Consider the following 19,755-nt stretch of genomic DNA (forward strand, 5'->3'; position numbering starts at 1 on the left):
ATTTAGGAAATTAGCACTCATTGTATAAAAATGATGCACTTGGGGCTTGGAAGGTCGACATAATTTTCAAAAATTAGAACTTGTCGACATTATGGCTCCAAAGTGGTCGTATTACTTCAACTACATATTATTAAGAATTTGAAAATAAGAATCTTATTTAGTGATAAGAAAAGTAAATATGCTTGGATTCAATGACCTCAATTGTTGTAAAGAAGATGGAACATATCTAATTATGTGAAGAAAATAAAATAAATGAAATACAACACTAATCTTTGCACAGAAATATATTCCTATACACACTGCAAGAAAACTCATTAACTCATTACTCTTTGGCCATATATGTTTAATGGAGAAGTATAATCATTTATTATTTCATCAGCACTATCATGAGTCCTATTGTAGCCCAATTCTATGCTTATTTTGTAGAGTCAGAAAATTTTTGAATATTCAAACTCTTAGAAAATTATATATTATTGCAACGGCCCTATACAGACATGTAATACATGTCTGGTTTATGAATATTTTAAACATATAAAAGCTTTAATGCAGATTTTATTATCTATATTTGATAATGCAAGATAATTTGCTTAGAATGTTTAATGTAGCAGACTGCTTAAGAGTCAGAAGTTATTTCTTTATATCTATGCCTGCCCCCTTTTAATGTGACATTAACTCTTCTTGGTTCTCAAGGCTGCAGACTTTTGGGCTGAACTTCCATCATCAGCTCTCCTGGTTTTCAGACCTTTAAACTCAAACTGGAACTTCCCCATCATTTCTCCTGGGTGTCCAACTTAATGACATTAGATCCTGGAACTTCTCAGCCTCCATAACTCCATAAAACAAATTCTTATAATGAATCTCAATCTCTCTCTCTCCACGTGTGTGTGTGCGTATATATATCTTTATGTATAATATATATATCAGCACTCATGATAGTGCTGATTATATATATCTTTATGTATATATACACACATATGTGTGTTTATATAAATATTCATATCTGTATACACATATATATACCTTCATATATATGTGTGTGTATGTATATATAAAATCTTATTGGTGTTTCTTTTTCTCTGAAGAATTCTGTCTAATACGCCCCTCTAGAAGTGAACTTTACTGACACCTTGAATCTGCATTTGATCACGGACTTACTTTGGACAATGGTACAACAGCAAATATAACACAATACATATTTGAAAAGACTTGCACATCCATGCTGACTCATTACCACTGGGAGCCCTCAATTATTATGTGAAGATGCCCAGGTTAGTTTGTTGGAAGATGAGACAATGTGGAAAAAAGAAGAGCCATTGATGAAGGCTTGGATAACCTGTTGGAATGTTAGGCAATATAGATCAGAAAACATTCATCCTGAGTAAGTTCCCCTAAACTAACCAACGTGCCGCCTGCCAGAAATAATTGAGGTCAACATTGTTCATCCAGTCATTGATCAACCAGGTGCAGCCATCCTGCCAGGTAATATAATTCTAATCATTATTGGTTAAATTGAAATGATTGATTTTTTTACATAATAGAACATTGTTTATATAAACCAATATATAAAACTGTATATATTATATACAGTATAGCAGACAACATGGGTTCCATGTTCACATTGGTTTCTGACTATACGGCCATATAAAAGTTGCATGCAAGTCTTATCTTGAAAATTTTGATATGCTTTATAATTTTTTAATATCCATATGTAGCAAAGTATAACATTTACTTGATTAAAGCAATGAAACAACTCTTTTCTGCAGCTCTATTTGTTATTTACCTACAAATAATCCTACAAAATTAAAAAGAATTCCACTTAAATGCCCAATATACAAATTCATTAACACTGTCAAAAATAAGATCAATATCCTTTCTGACTATAAGGCCATATAAAAATTATATACAAGTCTTACATTGAATATTTTGGCATACTGTATAATTTTTTAGTATCCATAAGAAAAATATACTGATAGAAATAACAAGAGTTTTATTTTACAATTTTTAATATTAAAAAAATACATTGCAATTTGATAGTTACTAGATATATTGGGTTTTAATAACTAAATATCTTAATTTATAAGTTGATGTTGCCTAATATTTTAAGATTATAATTAATAATATAACTTACAATAAGTATACATTTTGTATGTTGCTATTTGAGTAAATGTTGTGTTGTTGTGGTGTTGTTGGCAAGACTGTAAACTAATAAATACTTTAACTTAAATCTCAGTCACTCTCTTTTTGTAATCGCCTTTGAGGGATTTCATGTGGGCTGGAATATATTCAGTGCATGAACTCATTCTCCTTCCTCACATGCTTCCAGCACGAATCACATTTTTTTCTACGCAATTTTTCTACACAGATTCATCAATGCTGGAAGAGCACATGAAACACCGGGCTCAGAGACAAATGGCTTTATTCCTCAAAGTAGAGCAGACAACATGAGCTCCATGTTCACAGTGGTTTCCGACTATATGGCCAAATAAAAGTTGCATACAAGCCTTATCTTTAATATTTTGATATACCTTATAATTTTTTAGTATCCATAATAAAAATGTATTGGGAGAAATAACAATAGACTTTTATTTTACTAATTTTTTTCTCATCCCTCCAAGACTCAGGGGGCAGTGAGGAATGTCCCAGTGAATGCCATACACAGTGGGTTTGGTCACACCTGAGGGACCCATAGCTAAGAAAACCACCCAAGTTTTAAAGGGGCTACTAGAAGGTCTGTTCAACCTTTGTTCCACATAGAGACAATATTTTCACTTTCCTGATCAGGAAACAAATCTTCCCTCTCCAGCAGGAGGGTGCTGCCTCTGTTCAAAGATTGCTAATCGAAGATTCAGGATAGTTCTCTGGGTGACTTTGGACAACTCAGTTCCCCTTCCTTTTTCATTTGTAATTCTCAAGAATAACTGAGATGTGCTGGGAATGCAACATCTTGAGACAGGGGAAGACTGGCTGGAATAGATCAGGGTCCGTTCCAGTCCCCACTAGAACAAGAGATCCTTCAGTGTTTTACACAGCAGGTCCAGGGTCCCTCAGCTGCAGTGCAAGTGAGGCACACACAGACAAGCACAGACTAGACTTCATTTGTTCCAGACAGCTTTCCTGAGCTTTTCGGGATGGATCAGAGTGAATCCCAGGCTCTTGTTGTTCCTACAAGTGATAAACCTGCCACATGTAGCTTGTTACCTGTATGCATGTTCTGTCTCATCAAATTCAAACAAGCCGGTAATCAGTGCATGGTGAACCTTCTTCAAAAAGATCCTCGGATATAGAATTCAGAAGAAAATTTGCTAATGTATTTTCATAAGACACGCAGAAATGCAAGTGATCCACGGAGAACGGTCTTCCAATGTGAAATGTCTCCCACATCCTGGGTCCCAGAATGACTGACTACATAGAACAGAATAGTCATTAAGTCATAACTACTACCAGATGTAAAACCTAACGAAGAATATTTTGGCCATATCGTCTAGTCTAAGCTAACTAATATTTACTTTGAGGTGGGAATTATTCATAACAATGTGGGATAATGTTTATATTGTTGATAATTTTCTTTTACACATTGGATTTGCCACAGAAGTAAGAGGGATGCTGATGGATGTGAGAAATGAATCCAACATCCTGCAAGAAATCCACATGGAGAAAGAGATGGTTTGGTCTTACTATGTGCTGATGCCAGCAACCTAGTATAGAAGAGGTAACTATGTCAAGATTTAGGCTAAGGTAATATTTTTGGTTGTATTTTCTCTCTTCTCCCATTTTTTGGGGGTTAATCACAGCCTTCAATGTTAAATAAGCAAGCACAGAGTAAAGAACAAATAAAATCTTGCTTCTGCTCACAATCTAATTGTATATACTAAGTATGAAACAATACAATCCTAAAATTATTTATCTAGCGTTATTTATTTTGAATATGGTTGGATATGCAAATTTAGAGTCATTCCATTTCTATTATTGCAAAATTCTATATTGGAATGTAAGTAAAAATCAATGAAAACATGCATCTATCAGTCTAATATATGGATTTCTCTTTCAGATCAATCTAAGATCAAGACTGACAGGCTAAGGCCCACCTCGAAGAGATTTAACAAACTATGTACACACCACAGGTGACACGATGTAGAGAGAAATTCATGAGCAGTTTCCTATTAAGAAGTTTCAAAGAGTTTCATCCAACTAATAACCTCTATGTGACCTGGTGAAACTACTTACTGCTTTCTGGTGAATTCAACGAAATCTCCATAATCAGTGTCTCGAAATCGGAATCAAGGCTACTGTGAGAAAACTGGTAAATATTTATCTACTGGTGGAAAATCAAAAACAAAATAATCCTCAGCTCATATTTATTTTGATTTTGTATTATGCATCAGATTTACACAGCAACTAGAAACTGGGTACATGGCAAGAAATTAAGAAACTGCCACACACACACTCAGGAGAATTTTGTTTTTAGCACATAGAAATAAAATTAGAAAACATCTTTTTTAATTGGAAAGCTTGGTGGCTCTAGAATATTTATATACTCTGCAGCTGCAATATGGCTTATAATTCAAATTCTGTATAAAATTCCCAGGTCTCCATGAGGATTCTAGAAATTCATATAAGAAAGAGAAATGTGTTCCAGGGCAACAGAATTTTTTTCATTTTTTTACTTATTCTGAAGTTATATCTAAAATACACACACACAAAGTGTGTAGCTAAACATAACTAGAAAGACTTGATATGAAGAGGTGAGCCCTGCCTTCTCCAGAGAGGTTTCTCAGGAAGCTCCATATTTAACTTGCCTTCTGGCATAAGCAAATAAATCGTTAGATATGAAAATCTTGAACTATTTAATTCAAGTATATTTTTACATTAAAAAAACAAGAAGGAAAATCTCTTTAAGTAGATAGTGAAAATTTATCTGGAAAATTACATTTTCATATGGAAGGAGAAACAAATGAGTATGTGAAAATGTAATTCACAGCCTGAAGATCAGAAGAGTTAAACATTCTTTCTTTTTTAAAGACGTGGATCTTGTTTTGCTGCTCAAAGCTGGAATGCAGTGGCATGATCACAGCTCAGCCACTGCGGCCTTGAACTCCTGGGCTTAAGGGATGCTCCCAGCTTAGCCTCCAGAGTGGCTGGGATTACAGGCATGAACCATCATGCCCAGCTAATTTTTACTTTTTGTAGAATTGGGGTCTTGCTCTGTTACCCAGGCTGGTCTCAAACTCCTGGGCTCATGCAATCCTCCCACCTCGGCCTCCTAAAACACTAGAAGAAGAGTTACTCATTCTAAAATTCTATGGAAGGATTCTCTATTAGAAACAGAAGCAGTTTTAAGGCCTGAGGAGTAAATACAAAGACAGTGTAAGAAAGAAGCTGAAGTTTCCCAGGGCTTAAGGGAATTAAATACATTGTGTTAGGGAGCTACACGTTTATGCTTACCCCACCTCAAATTCATTTATTTAAATCTTAACTCCCTCTGTGACGGTAGTAGGGGTGATTTCAGAGGTGATTGGGTCTTGAGGGCGGAGCACGCATAATGGGATTAGTATTCTTACATTAGTACTGTTAGAAGACAGATAAGAGCTTGCTTCCACTCTCTGCTTTGTGAAAATACAGCAAGAAGATGGTCATCTGTAAACCAGGAAGCAAACTCACCAGACACTGCATCTGCCAGCACTTTAATCTTGGACTTCTAGGCCTCTAGAACTGTAAGAAATAAATATTTGTTGTTTAAGCCATCCAGTCAATACTAATTTATTACAGTAGCCTGAACCGACTAGGACACATTGTAATAGAATGGAATGAAAAAGATAAAAGGAGAGTTATATGTTTTCCTAGCTAGATTAAAGAATAGTGTCCATGAACCAGTACGATATAAAGAATTGATACCAGGATGTGAGCTCTTGGAGGACAGGAGGGTTTGTTAAGTTTTGTTTGCTGCTGTAAACAGGCATTTATAGTGGCATCTGGCCAATAATGCCTATTGATGAATATCTGCTAGAGATTTGAATGCACAAATTAAATTGAAACAGAAAAAAAAGAATAACCACAAAAGATAAAAATCCAAGTTTTGGTTGTAGCAGGAATTAATGTGAAGGCTTTGGATATTTGAAAGAAGCCTTTCAAAAGTGTACAAGGAGTCTGAGCAGACCTTAGAGGTGGTAGTCACTGAGAGATATTATTCGCAACAGAATAGGATGAGCCAAATAACATACTATTATTTTCTCATTGTCCAACAGAGTCCCTTGCATATGTTGCCTTGCAGAGTGCCTTGTATATGAGCCCGCATTTAGCATTTTCTTAAAAGACAAAATAACTTTTTAAAGGATTGTGTCTAAGAGACTGTTTTTATTACCTGTTGCTACAAGATATAGCAGATACTCATCACTGTTTCACAAGAACCAGGTGGCACATGCACAAAGCACAATTCCAGAAAGTTTCGTTTACATGCTACTCACAAACATTTTAGCAGGGTATAGGAAAACCACAAGGAATAATGCATCAATCCAGAGTTAGAAGGATCCAAGTGTCGTCTCTCATATGTCCTAAATAGAAGGAGGGGAATGAGCATCACCTAGACCCAGAGGAAAGTCTTGGAAACATGCCACCTAAAGGGAAGCACTAATCTTAGTTGAAAGACACCATGGGCCCCAGATGAAAAAACAAGGGAAATACTTATTTCAGCCTCCTTCTCTCTTCTGACCACTGGGCAAACACAGCTGGAATTCAGAGGGCAATACATCATTCTAATCTTGCCTGTGAAGAATTTCCCCTCACATTTGGAAGAATTCTTCTCACATTTAATATTTAGCCTCACGCTGGGAAAGGTGAAACAGCTTTAGGAGCCAATGGATGGTAAGGAAGCCTATAGCCCCACACTCCTCACAGTGAAGGATTGGTAATTATATGCACCATGTTTGTTTTTTTCTAAAGTGTTTGATTACATTACCTTAATAGATTGCTTATTGGCATTCTATAGAAGAGACTCATTAGTGTTTTGATTGTTTTAAAAATGTTTTGCTTTTCCATAAATCTGAATCTACTCACTTTAGATTCAGATTTAGCATAGGCTAGTGATTGAGTCAGACTATTCATAATGAACAGAACATTACATCACATACTTTGAAAATTAAAAAATTCAACTGACACACAAGAAAATTCAAAACCTACTTCACTTTGCCCTGAGAACTTCCCTATCTTTTGTTCTTTTCTGCCTCTACACAAAGAATCCAGGAAAAAAGAACACTAGGTGCTTAAAATGCACTGCCAAGTTTTATATCTTAAAAAGAGAAATTTCTTTTCCTGTAATAGGCCATTATAAATTCATATTTATGAAGTAGTTAGAATATAATTCAATTAATATGTATTATAGCCATTGGCCATTCATCTGTTCCATTCTAGTCATTCATATTTATGATCACAGAAAGTCATAGGGGTTCTATATGCAATTTGAAATTGCTCTAAAATGTAAAGGATAAAGATTGCTTGTTATTTTAAAGTGTCTGAATGATGATTGAGAGATACACTTCCTCTGGGAACCTTATCATTTCAGATTTCAGAAATCCATTAATTGTAAACTCTTAAGAATTTCCACTTCTGTAAGTAATTAAATGTAGATCAAACACTGTAAAAATTTCAACTAGGACAGAATCTAAAAGTCGTCTACTTCCTATCATCATTGCTTTATCTGAGAATCATTAAGCTGAGAGCCACAGAGACCAACATCATGCAGTCAGCTATGTAGAAGCTATATCAGGAGATAATGCTGGTCTTCTAAATTTGGAGCTGGGCCTTATTCACTATCCTAGTGGTTTTCAAAATGACTAGATAATTTCTTGGGAATCTGGGAACTCCTAGTAGGGAGTTTATTAAAAAAGAGATAAAATAGCTTAGAGACGGCCAGGCGTGGTGGCTCACGCCTGTAATGCCAGCACTTTGGGAGGCTGAGGCAGGCAGATCACCTGAGGTTAAGAGTTTGAGGCCAGCCTGACCAACATGGAGAAACCCTGTGTCTACTAAAAATACAACATAAGCCGGGTGTGGTTGTACATGCCTGTAATCCCAGCTACCCAGGAGGCTGAGTCAGGATAATCACTTGAACACAGGAGGCAGAGGTTGCGGTGAGCCGAGATTGCACCATTGCACTCCTGCCTGGACAACAAGAGCAAAACTCCATCTCAAAAAAAAAAAAAAAAAAAGAAAAAGAAAAAAGAAAAGAAAAGAAAAGAAAAAAAAGCATAGAGACTCTGGGTTCTCCTGTCTTAATTCAACCAGAGTTTCTCAATATTATTCTACTTTAGAAGTAAAGTTTATGACTTTATCCATTCATTGTATTGGTATAGTTTACTACAGTTTTGAGTAGATAACATTTTTATCTAACTAGGCAACAGAAATTTATTATCTCACAGGTCTGGAGGCTAGGCATCCAACATCAAGGTGTAGGCAGGTTGCTTCTCAGGACTATGAATTGAATATACTCAACGCCTTTTTCTGATCTTTTAATAGCAGTAGCTTCAAACATTTTTTTTTTCTAATTTCAAATTTATTTTAAATTCAGGGAGTATGTGTGTAGGTCTGTTACATGGATATATTGTGTGACACTGACATTTGGGGTACAAATAAATGATCCCATGATCCAGATAATGAGTATAGTACCCAATAAGCAGTTTTTCCATCCTTCCCTCTCCCCTCTACTGCCCCCTCTAGTAGTTTCTCATGTCTATTGTTTCCATATTTATGTCTATGTGTACCCAATGTTTATCTCCTTCTTATAAATAAGAACATACGGTATTTGATTTTCTATTCCTGCTTTAATTTGCTTAGGATGACAGCATTCAACTGCATCTATTTTGCTGCAAAGGACATAATTTTGTTCTTTGTAATGGCTTTGTAGTATTCCATGGTGTGTGTGTGTATATATATATACATACACACATATACACACACACATTTTCTTTATCCACCATCAATGGCCACCTAAATTTATTCCGTGTCTTTGCCATTGTGAATAGTACTGTGATAAACATACAAGTACGTGTCTTTTTGGTAGAATGGTTTATACCCAGTAATGGGATTGCTTTGGGTATATACCCAGTAATGGGATTGCTGGATCAAATGGTGATTTTAAGATCTTTGAGAATCTCGAAACTGTTTTCCATGGTAGCTGGAAATTTACATTCCCACTAGGAATGTATAAGCATTTTCTTTTCTCTGCAGCCTCACTGGTATCTGTTTTGTTTTTGTTTTTGTTTTTTAACTTTTTATTCCTAGTCATTCTGACTCATATAAGGTGCAATTTTGTGGTTTTAATTAGCAACGTTGAGCATTTTTTATATGTTTGCTGGCTGCTTGTCAATTTTCTCCTAATATATGATTGCTTATGTTTTTTGCCCATTGCATTTTTTTTTTTAATTTTTTTTTTTCTGCTGCTCAGGCTGGAGTACCCGGAGTGCGGTGGTGCGCTCTCGGCTCACTGCAACCTCCAGCTCCCAGGTTCAGGCGATTCTTGTACCTCAGCCTCCCGAGTAGCTGGGATTACAGGCGTGCGTCACCGTGCTTGGCCAATTTTTGTGGTTTTAACAGAGACAGGGTTTCACCATGTTGGCCAGGCTGGTCTCCCACTTCTGGCCTCAAGTGATCTGCCTACCTCGGTCTCCCAAAGTGCTGGGATTACAGGTGTGAGCCACCTCGCCTGGCCTTGCCAACTTTTCAATGAGGTTGTTTGTTTTTTCTTGAGTTGTTTAAGCTCCTTGAAGATTCTGGATATTAGACCTTTGTCAAATGCATAGTTTGCAAATATTTTCTGCCATCCTGTAGGTTGTCTGCTTTCTGTGTTGATAGTTTCTTTTGCTGTGCAGAAGCTATTTAGTTTAATTAGCTTCTGACTGTCAATTTTCTTAATTGTTGCAATTGCTTTTGGGGACTTAGTTAAATATTTGCTAAGGCTGATATCCAGAAGAGTATTTACTAGGTTTTCTTCTAGGATTGATATAGTTTGAGTTCTAACATTTAAGTGCTTAACCCATCTCGAGTTAATTGTTGTATGTGGTGATAGGTAATTGTCCAGTTTTATTCTCCCACATATGCATAGCCAGTTGTCCCAGCACCATTTATTGAATTGGGAATCCTTTTATTATTGCTTATTTTTGTCCACTTTATCAGAGAGAAGATTTTGGTAAGTGTGTAGCTTTATGTCTGGGTTCTCTATTCCGTTCCATTGGTCTATGTGTCTCTTTTTCTACTGGTACCATGCTGTTTTGGTTACTGTAGCCTTTACAGTCTGAAGTAAGGTAATGTGATGCCTCCAGCTTTGTTCTTTTTTGCTTAGCATATGAAATCTAAGCTGTGCCAGGCGATGACTCTCCCAGGTAAGTACGCCCTGTGGCACTGCAGCTGAATCAGATGATGCAGCCAACTGTGCCAAAATATTGTATAGAGATGGTGCTGGAGTCACTGCCTGGGCCAATCAAAACTACATGTAAGGAAACATTTTGAGAAAATAGTGATTCCACAAGTAACCAAAGGCAGTGATTCTGCAGAGAGAAGCATGAGAATAGAGCAAATGCACAGAGAATAGCATGAGAGAGGTGGATGGCCCCATCAGAGACACTGATTTCTGCTTCTGCATTCAGCTGTATTTCCTGCCACTGCATACCCATGAGATTACTGGTTTATCTGATGCACGAATACCAGCTTTCTTAAGCTAAAATCTATGCAAATCTATTATGGAAAACAATAATCCTCAATTGAGGCAAGATAATTGTCTCAAGAATTAAGTATATAAATAATTTTTGAGAGGACCTTTAAATAAAGAAGGAAAAATATGTGAATACTTGGAATAAGTAATTTCCAAGACTTAAGATGTATCTTTAGAAAAAGTTCAGGTTGAGAAGTAAGTAAAGCTGACTATTTTTTTAATTTAAAGAATATTGAACGAATGAGCTTCAGAGCAGTGAAGAAATAATACTGATGGAGGCAACAAGGGAGCCAGGCTAATCATGCAACTTACTGTAGAGACAAAATCAAGATGGAGCAAGCTGGTCAATAACTGTTGTTTTATCTAAATCTCTATGTAATTCTAATTAATTGCATTTTAATTAGGACTCTTGAATGCAAGAAGAGAAACAACATTGACTTTTCCTGGAATGTAAAGTGCCATTTAATTATTCAGGTAAAAAAACGACAGCTATAGAACTGGGCCTCAGAGGCCATCTGAAAACTCAAAAATACAGGTTCTCTTTATCTCTAGCATTTCTCTCTTAATTGCTCCGTGTGAGTGATTCTCTCTACTGGCACATTTTCACCACATGGCAAGAAATATATCTGCCAACAGTTTCCCAATTGTAAAATTCATAGTTGTAGGCACCATGAGAGAGAATGACTAGCAGATAGTCCCAAATCTAAGTCCCATGGAGGCACCCTTGGCCCAGATTAAATCAGGTACCCATATTTGGATTAATAATCTGCTGTTAGCAGACAGAATACCAAATTAATTGACAAGACACTCATGATCATATGTGTGGGGGACAAGGGAAATATGATAAGCAGGATAACGACCTTAAAGATATTTCTAATCTCCAGAACCTGTGAAGGGCCAAAGAGAGAATTCTAGAAGCTGAAAAGTAATATATATATATTATGTTTATAAACATATATGTTTATATATATATATGTATAACACATATATGTTTATAAACATAATATATATATGTTTTTCTTCTTAGAGTCTTCAGAAGGGAATGAGCCCTCCCAACACCTTCATTTTAGATCAGTGAGGCCCATTCTGCTTTCTGACTTTCAGAATTTAAGATAATAATATTTTTAAAGCCAGCCATCTTGCAGTAATCTATTAAAACAGCAATAGGAAACCAATAAAGGGAGGAAGGGAGAGACATTGTAAAGGGATGTTGGGATGACTATAACACACATCTAATATCAACCATATTATTGTGGTTGATACTGTCAGGCTCTATTGACATGCTGTATGGTTATAAAGCCTCAGAGTTAGAGATAGAAATAGAGATAGAGAAAGATGACACAAAGTTGCCTCAAAAAAATCATATCTTCAAATTATAATTCTTCATGGTTCATATAATTATTATATGTTTTCTGGTTTGTTTTAAGTGCATTAAAACTTGTTTGCATATCTATATAATATTCACGTTTAAACAAAATTAGTGAAAATTTATGCATTAATTTAATTATGCATTTTTTAAAGCAGGAAAAATTATTTTGTAACAGGAAGGAATCATATCTATATTGCTTCTTTGGTATTTTTAAATTTTACTATAATGTTTTTTTAAGGGTATATTTTAATGATTTCATCTGAATTTGAAATCATTACATAGACATTTCAAAGAAAATCAATGCAAAGGCATTTGTCTATTTCTATAATAATTATGTTAATGATCAAAAGAATATACTAAATAAAATATTGCATTTTTATTTCTTTTGGTGTATATTGAAAATTGATCTGTGTTTTAGAAGGAATGAAACTATCAAACATATTATGGTAGGCATGGCATAAAACTGGGAAAAAGAAAATCTTCGTTAGTTAGTTAATGGATTTTCTGTTGCTAAGCTGAAATAATCAAAAAGTCATCTAACATCAACTTGCATTCCTTCAAGAAATAAAACAGGTATGCAAATAACATTCAAAATGAGGAAGGTTGTCTTTATTAACTACAAAAATGCTAAAGTTTGTAAATTTAGAATTGGCTACTCTCTTCATCTTATGAAAAGTGATAAAAATATATAAATGAAATAGAAATAATTTTGAGGTGTTTGTTTTCACTTACTTAGAACCATAATCACAAAATCAATTCCTAGTCTTCTTGATGACATATAGATCCTGGTCTGTAATCCCTTGACTTTGGGAGGTCAAGGCAGGCGGATCACGAGGTCAGGAGATCAAGACCATCCTGGCTAATACGGTGAAATCCCGTCTGTACTAAAAAAATACAAAAAAATTAGCTGGGCATGGTGGCGGGCACCTGTAGTCCCAGCTACTCAGGAGGCTGAGGCAGGAGAATGGCGTGAACCCGGGAGGCGGAGCTTGCAGTGAGCCAAGATCATGCCACTGCACTCGCTCTGTAAAAAAAAAAAAAAAAAAAAAAAAAAGATCCTGGTGATGATCCAGGATCCGTTAAAAAAAAAAAAATAAAAGATCAAGACTGCAGGGAAAAAAAAAAAAGATCCTGGTGATCACTCATAGCACTATGGGCTGTATGAACTGCATGGACCATTTAGGGGCACAGTGAGAAGGCGGGTACTTGCAAGTCAAGGAGAGAGGACTCAGGAGAAACCAATTCTGCCAACATCTTGATCTTGAGCTTCTAACCTTCAGAACTGTGAGAAAATAAGTGTGTGATTTAAACCACCCAGTCTGTGGTATTTTATTATGGAAATGCTGGTATACTAATATAGTGGTGTTAATCACTCATGTATTAAGATGAAAAGAAAGCATTTAAAGCAATAGACGCTTCTTATTGCATCTTGTGCAATGTTCCACAGTGCAATGTCCTTAATACAATTTCTATGGAATTAGTTTAAAACAATAGTTCAACAGCACAATTAAATATTTCATGTATTTACAAGACTCTCATCATGCCAAAAACATTGAAAATGCTTAAAACATTCACTTATGGTGCAAAAAATGCAATATTTTTATGTGCATATGTTGAGAAACAATTTGGGCATGATTAAGAGCCAGTATGAATGGGACACAGGCCTGTTTCTAAAATCTCTAAAATGCGTCATATATTTTAAAAGCTAAACAAAAAGTAATAGACATCAATGGAAAAAAATCATTAATTTATATTATTTAAGGACAGTGAATAGGATTCTGTTATTTCTGCTCTCCTTTATCCAAAATAAGCTTGCTTTATGTGTTTAAACTTTGTATTGCTTCTGGTTTGAGTGCATTAAAACTTTAGGTTTGCATATCTATAAAGCATTCTTTAGAAGAAAACATTTAAGAACAGTAATAATTTAAAAACTACTAATGAAGTAATATATTTGCCAGCCCAATCCATGGTTTACTTATAAAAGTTTTCAAAACTGAACATTTCAAAAAAAGAGTAGGGTTCAATTTAAGCTATTTTCTTTCCAATAAAACAACAGATGCAGAAGGCAATGTCACAGTATAACACCCAAACTATTGCAACATATCATTATTGTCAAATAAAGTACCTGTAAAGTTGATATTTTAAAAGAAAAATAAATATAAATATATAAGTTTGGGTATTTTTCTTGTTTTTAGCACAATTAGCTCACTAATTTACCCTAAAACCCTTAAGATCATTTATTCACTATGCCTTATAAGTGAAACAGCTTTTCGGTTGAGGCTTTGTCTATCTTAGTTACTGCTAGCTGTATAGATCTAATAGATTAGTGACCATACTTTGTAAATGTGAATATTTCTTCCTCTTGACATGGTTTTTGTCCAACTTGGAGTAACATAATCCATTTATTATAAGACTGGGTGTGATGGACTAAATGTTTTTGTTCTCCCAAAATTTCTGCATTAAAATTCTGAACCCCAATATGATGGTATTAGGAAGCAGAGTCTTTGGGAGGTGACTACGTCAAGAGTGGAGCTCTAGCGATTGGACGAGTGCAAAATGCCCAAGAGCTCCGTGCTGCCACGTGAGTACCCAGCGAGAAGGCCCAGTCTATGAACCAGGATGTGGCCCCTCACCAGAACCTGACCACCTTGACACCCTGATCTTGGACTTCCAGGATCCAGAACTATGAGGAGTAAATTTCTGCTGTTTATAAGCTACACAGTTTATGGTACTGTATTATAGCAGCCCCAAACTAAGACACTGAGGAAAAATATCAGATATAAAATAGTACTACCTCGTTTATGATCTTCTTTTTATAAGGTACAACAACAACAAAACCCTTTTAGGAGTGACAATAGCAATTATTCAATGATCCTTACAGGAGTGAGTTAGTGATGGGAAAGCAAGGGCTTTCTAGGAATGGGTTAATGTGAAAAATCGTAACTTGCATACTTATATGTTCCTTTTTCTGAATTTATATTATGCAAGATAAGATACTGAACCTCATTAAATGAATGAATCCTTCTTTCCCATTACATTCTGAGAAAATATTCGTAATTTCCATTGACTATTTTGGAAAAATAGAATTTTGTGCACTGCTTATAGAAATATAAATTGGCACAATATTTCTAGATGACAATTTTGTGTATACTATGCAGCTAGTAAAAAATAATAAGGTAGCTCTATATATCCTGATGTGTAGTGCTGTTTTATTAAGAGAAAACAAAACAACATTTCAAAATAAAGTGTATATTGTTATGACGACACACCTCTTTAACTTGCACACACACACACACACACACACACACACAAACAATAGACATATGCTAGCCCTATGCATGGCTTTGGTTAAGACTGTCCTGGTTTATGACTGTTTTCCTAGCTTCCTATCAAGTTTTGGGATTTGCTATAGACTGAATGTTTACTTACCCCTTAGCATTCATATATTGAAACCTAATCCATAATGTGATGATATCTGGAGGCAGAGCCTTGGAGATGTGATTAGATTATTAGAGGCCCACCTTCTTTAAAGAGATTGGTGCCCTTATAAGAGGCCCCAGAGAGCTGTTATGCCTTTTTCAACATACAAGAATACACCAACATGATGACTGTCTATAAATCAGAAAACAGGCCCTTACCAGATGCTGAATCTGCAGTTGACTTGACCTTGGAATTTCTAGCCGCCGGGACTGTGGAAATATAAATGTCTGTTGTTTATAGACCACTCGGTCTATGGTGTTTTTGTTACAGCAGTCCAAACAGACTAAGACAGGAATTTATCAGATTTTTCATTTCTAGATAAAATATTATTAATCATTGCATTAAAATAGTTGCTTTAAAATTAATAGTTGCATTCATATAAGTTGACAAGCCTCCACTTCCCACTTCTCCCATGGTTTCAGTAGTGTGTGAGATGCTTGTAAGTGACCAGAGTCCTCACTGTAACATGTGATTAAATCTGAAAGATGACTAACAATACCCTATCTTTCCACTTACCTTTTCCAAACCTAAAGTAACTAAGACGAGCATGCAAGATGTTCACTCAGAAACCCAAGTGTGCTGGTACAAAATGGACCTGACCCAGCAAATTCTAGGCACTGATGATAATGGGAGAAGTATTCAACAAATATTCAATGAGACTTCCCTTCCAGCTATTTGGTGCTGTAGCCAGCCAAGTCACTGCTTGTTTTGAGATTTTCAAGATGCATAAAATCTCCAGGCCACCAATCATAAGCTTATATAAAAACCTTGAGAATGATACATTAAGTATTTATGAAATGTATACTTGAAATAGAGGCTGAGTAGCCCTGCCACTGAGGGTACAGAGGATAGTCTGAACTTGCTACAGTGTTTTTGTCATTTACAATGTCATGTAAATCAACTTTTTTTGAAAAGGTAAGGAATAAGTTTTTTTAATTTTATGATAAAATTTTTCATAAGGCATAAGCCAAAAAGAGTTTATATTTAATAAAAAATAAAGTGCTTTCATGAAACTTCATGAAAATGATAAATATACACAGTTTGTATACAACATTTATTGGCATTTACCATCCACTGTGAAGGCTGTGATGAGATCACTACCAACATGAATAGTACAAATGCAAATGTAATGAAGAAGCTCAAGATTCTGGCTCAAAAATTTAGCAGTTATTTTAAGGAAATTTAGTGCAAAGCTGCAGAAGTTACACTTATATATTACTCACTGAAGCATAAGGATTTTTTGTAATTTTCAGATCAAATGACTGTTCTTATAAATTGTTTTTGTTTATTTTTATCCTAATTTTTTTGTTCATGTATAATAAGAGAACTGATAGCTGATATTGTGTTGTCTTCCTCGGAGAAAAATAATATCATAAACAATTGACAGCAGCTGTGCATCATGGCATCAGGTGTTTCAAGATGAAAATCGGCTAACTTTAATAATTATCTTTCCCAATCAAATAATGGAAAAATCATCAAGTTTTTGAAGTTCATTCTGCCGAAGGTGAAACGTCTATAATTATTGTGAACTATATTAAATACTTTTTAACAATCCAACACTGAATGGGCAAAAGCTGGAAGCATTCCCTTTGAAAACCAGCACAAGACAAGCATGCCCTCTCTCACCACTCCTATGCAACATAGTATTGGAAGTTCTGGCCAGGACAATCAGGCAAGAGAAAACAATAAAGGTATTCAAATAGGAAGAGAGGAAGTCAAATTGTCTCTGTTTGCAGATGACATAATTGTATATTTAGAAAACACCATCATATCAGCCTAAAATCTCCTTAAGCTGATAAGCAACTTCACCAAAGTCTCAGGATACAAAATCAGTGTGCAAAAATCACAAGCATTCCTATACACCAATAATAGACAAGCAGAGAGCCAAATCATGCGTGAACTTCCATTCACAATTACTACAAAGAGAATAAAATACCTAGGATTCAACCTGCGAGGGATGTGAAGGACCTCTTCAAGGAGAACTAAACACCACTGCACAAGGAAATGAGAGGACACAAATGGAAAAACATTCCTCCATTCTCATGGATAGGAAGCATAAATGTCATGAAAATGGCCATACTGCCCAAAGAAAGTTACAGATTTAATGCCATTCCCATCAAGCTGCTATTTACTTTCTTTGCAGAATTACAAAAAACTGATTTAAAAATCATATGAAACCAAAAAAGAGCCCACACAGCCAAGACAATCCTAAGCAAAAAGAACAAAGTTGAAGGCATCATGCTACCTGTCTTCAAACTATACTACAAGGCTACAGTAAGCAAAACAGCATGGTACTGGTACCAAAAGAGATATATAGACCAATGGAACATAACAGAGACCCCAGAACACACACATCTACAACCATCTGATCTTCAACAAAACTGACAAAAACAAGCAATGGGGAAAGGATTCCCTGTTTAATAAATGGTGCTGGGAAAACTAGCTAGCCATATGCAGAAAACAGAAACTGGATCCCTTCCTTACACCTTATACAAAAATTAACTCAAGATAGATTAAAGACTTAAATGTAAAATCTAAAACCATAAAAACCCTAGAAGAAAACCTAGGAATACCATTCAGGACATGCGCATGGGCAAAGACTTCATGGCTAAAACACCAAAAGCGATTGCAACAAAGCCAAAATTGACAAATGGGATATAATTAAACTAAAGAGCTTCTGCACAGCAAAATATACTATCACCAGAGTGAACAGGCAACCCAGAGAATGGGAGAAAATTTTTGCAATATATTCCTCTGACAAAGGTCTAATATCCAGAAACTACCAGGAACTTAAACAAATTTACAAGAACAAAACAGACAACCCCATCAAAAAGTGGATGAAGCATATGAACAGATACTTCTCAAAAGAAGACATTTATGCAGCCAACAAATATATGAAACAAAGCTCATCTTCACTGGTCATTAGAGAAATGCAAATCAAAACCACAGTGAGATACCATCTTATGCCAGTTAGAATGGCGATCATTAAAAAGTCAGTACACAATATATGCTGGCGAGGCTGTGGAGAAATAGGAATGCTTTTACACTGTTTTTGGGAGTGTAAATTAGTTCAACCATTGTGGAAAACAGTGTGGCCATTCCTCAAGGATCTAGAACCAGAAATATCCTTTGACCAAGCAATCTGGTTACTGGGTCTATACCCAAAGGATTATAAATCATTCTACTATAAAGACACATGCACACATATGTTTATTGCAGTACTATTTACAATAGCAAAGATTTGGAACTGACCCAAATGCCCATCAATGATAGACTGGATAAAGAAAATGTGGCACATATACAACATGGAATGCTATACAGCCATAAAAAAGAATGAGTTTATGCCCTTTGCAGGGACATGGATGAAGCTGGAAACCATCATTCTCAGCAAACTATCACAAGAACATAAAACCAAACACCGCATGTTCTCACTCAAAACTGGGAGTTGAACAATAAGAACACATAGACACAGGCAAGGGAACATCACACACCAGGGCCTGTTGGGAGATGGAGGGCAAGGGAAGGGAGAGCATTAGGACAAATACCTAATCCATGCAGGTCTTAAAACCTAAATGATGGGTTGATAGGTGCCACCAACCACCACAGCACATGTATACCTATATAACAAACCTGCACATTCTGCACATGTATACCAGAACTTAAAGTAAAAAAAAAAAAAAAGAAAAAAAAAAGAAAAAATCCAACACTGAAGACACTGAAGTCGAAATTGTTTGTTTTTTGTAATAAGGCATAAATTTTACTGGAGCTTGGTATTTTGGAAAAAGCACTGTTCTTAGTAAATTGATAAACCTATGAAGTAAAAATGTACTTGGAATTGGTTATGGTTCTCATATAGTTTATAACTACACCATAACTTGTTAGACCTTTTGTTCAATTGAAATAGAAACTACATGGCCAAGTGCAGTGGCTCACACCAATAATCCCAGCACTTTGAAAGGCTAATGTGGGAGAATTTCTGGAGCCCAGGAATTCAAAACCAACTGGTCAGGCCAAAATTTGAGTGAGACTCCATATCTACAATTTTTTTTTTTAATGGCCTGGCACAGTGGCGTGCATCTGTAGTTCCAGCTACTCAGGAGGGTGAAGTGGGAGGATCACTTGAGCCTAGAGGTTTGGGGCTACAGTGAGCCACAGTCCTGCCACCACACTACATGGTGAGCAGCACAGTAAGGTGCTGTCTCTAAAA

General features: G+C 35.7%; 1 long non-coding RNA gene across 7 annotated transcripts in view; it reads right to left on the minus strand.

Annotated features, from left to right (window-relative positions):
* LOC103882673 overlaps positions 1–19,755 on the minus strand; it is a 176,374-nt gene that overhangs the window by 58,498 nt on the left and 98,121 nt on the right. For all 7 annotated transcript variants that reach the window (XR_004183351.1, XR_004183349.1, XR_004183348.1 and 4 more), the window contains exon 4: positions 15,707–15,757. This is a non-coding gene — a long non-coding RNA (uncharacterized LOC103882673). The remainder of the gene's footprint in view (positions 1–15,706; positions 15,758–19,755) is intronic.

The sequence above is a fragment of the Papio anubis genome, chromosome 4 (assembly GCF_008728515.1).
Source record: "Papio anubis isolate 15944 chromosome 4, Panubis1.0, whole genome shotgun sequence".
Lineage (NCBI taxonomy): Eukaryota > Metazoa > Chordata > Mammalia > Primates > Cercopithecidae > Papio > Papio anubis.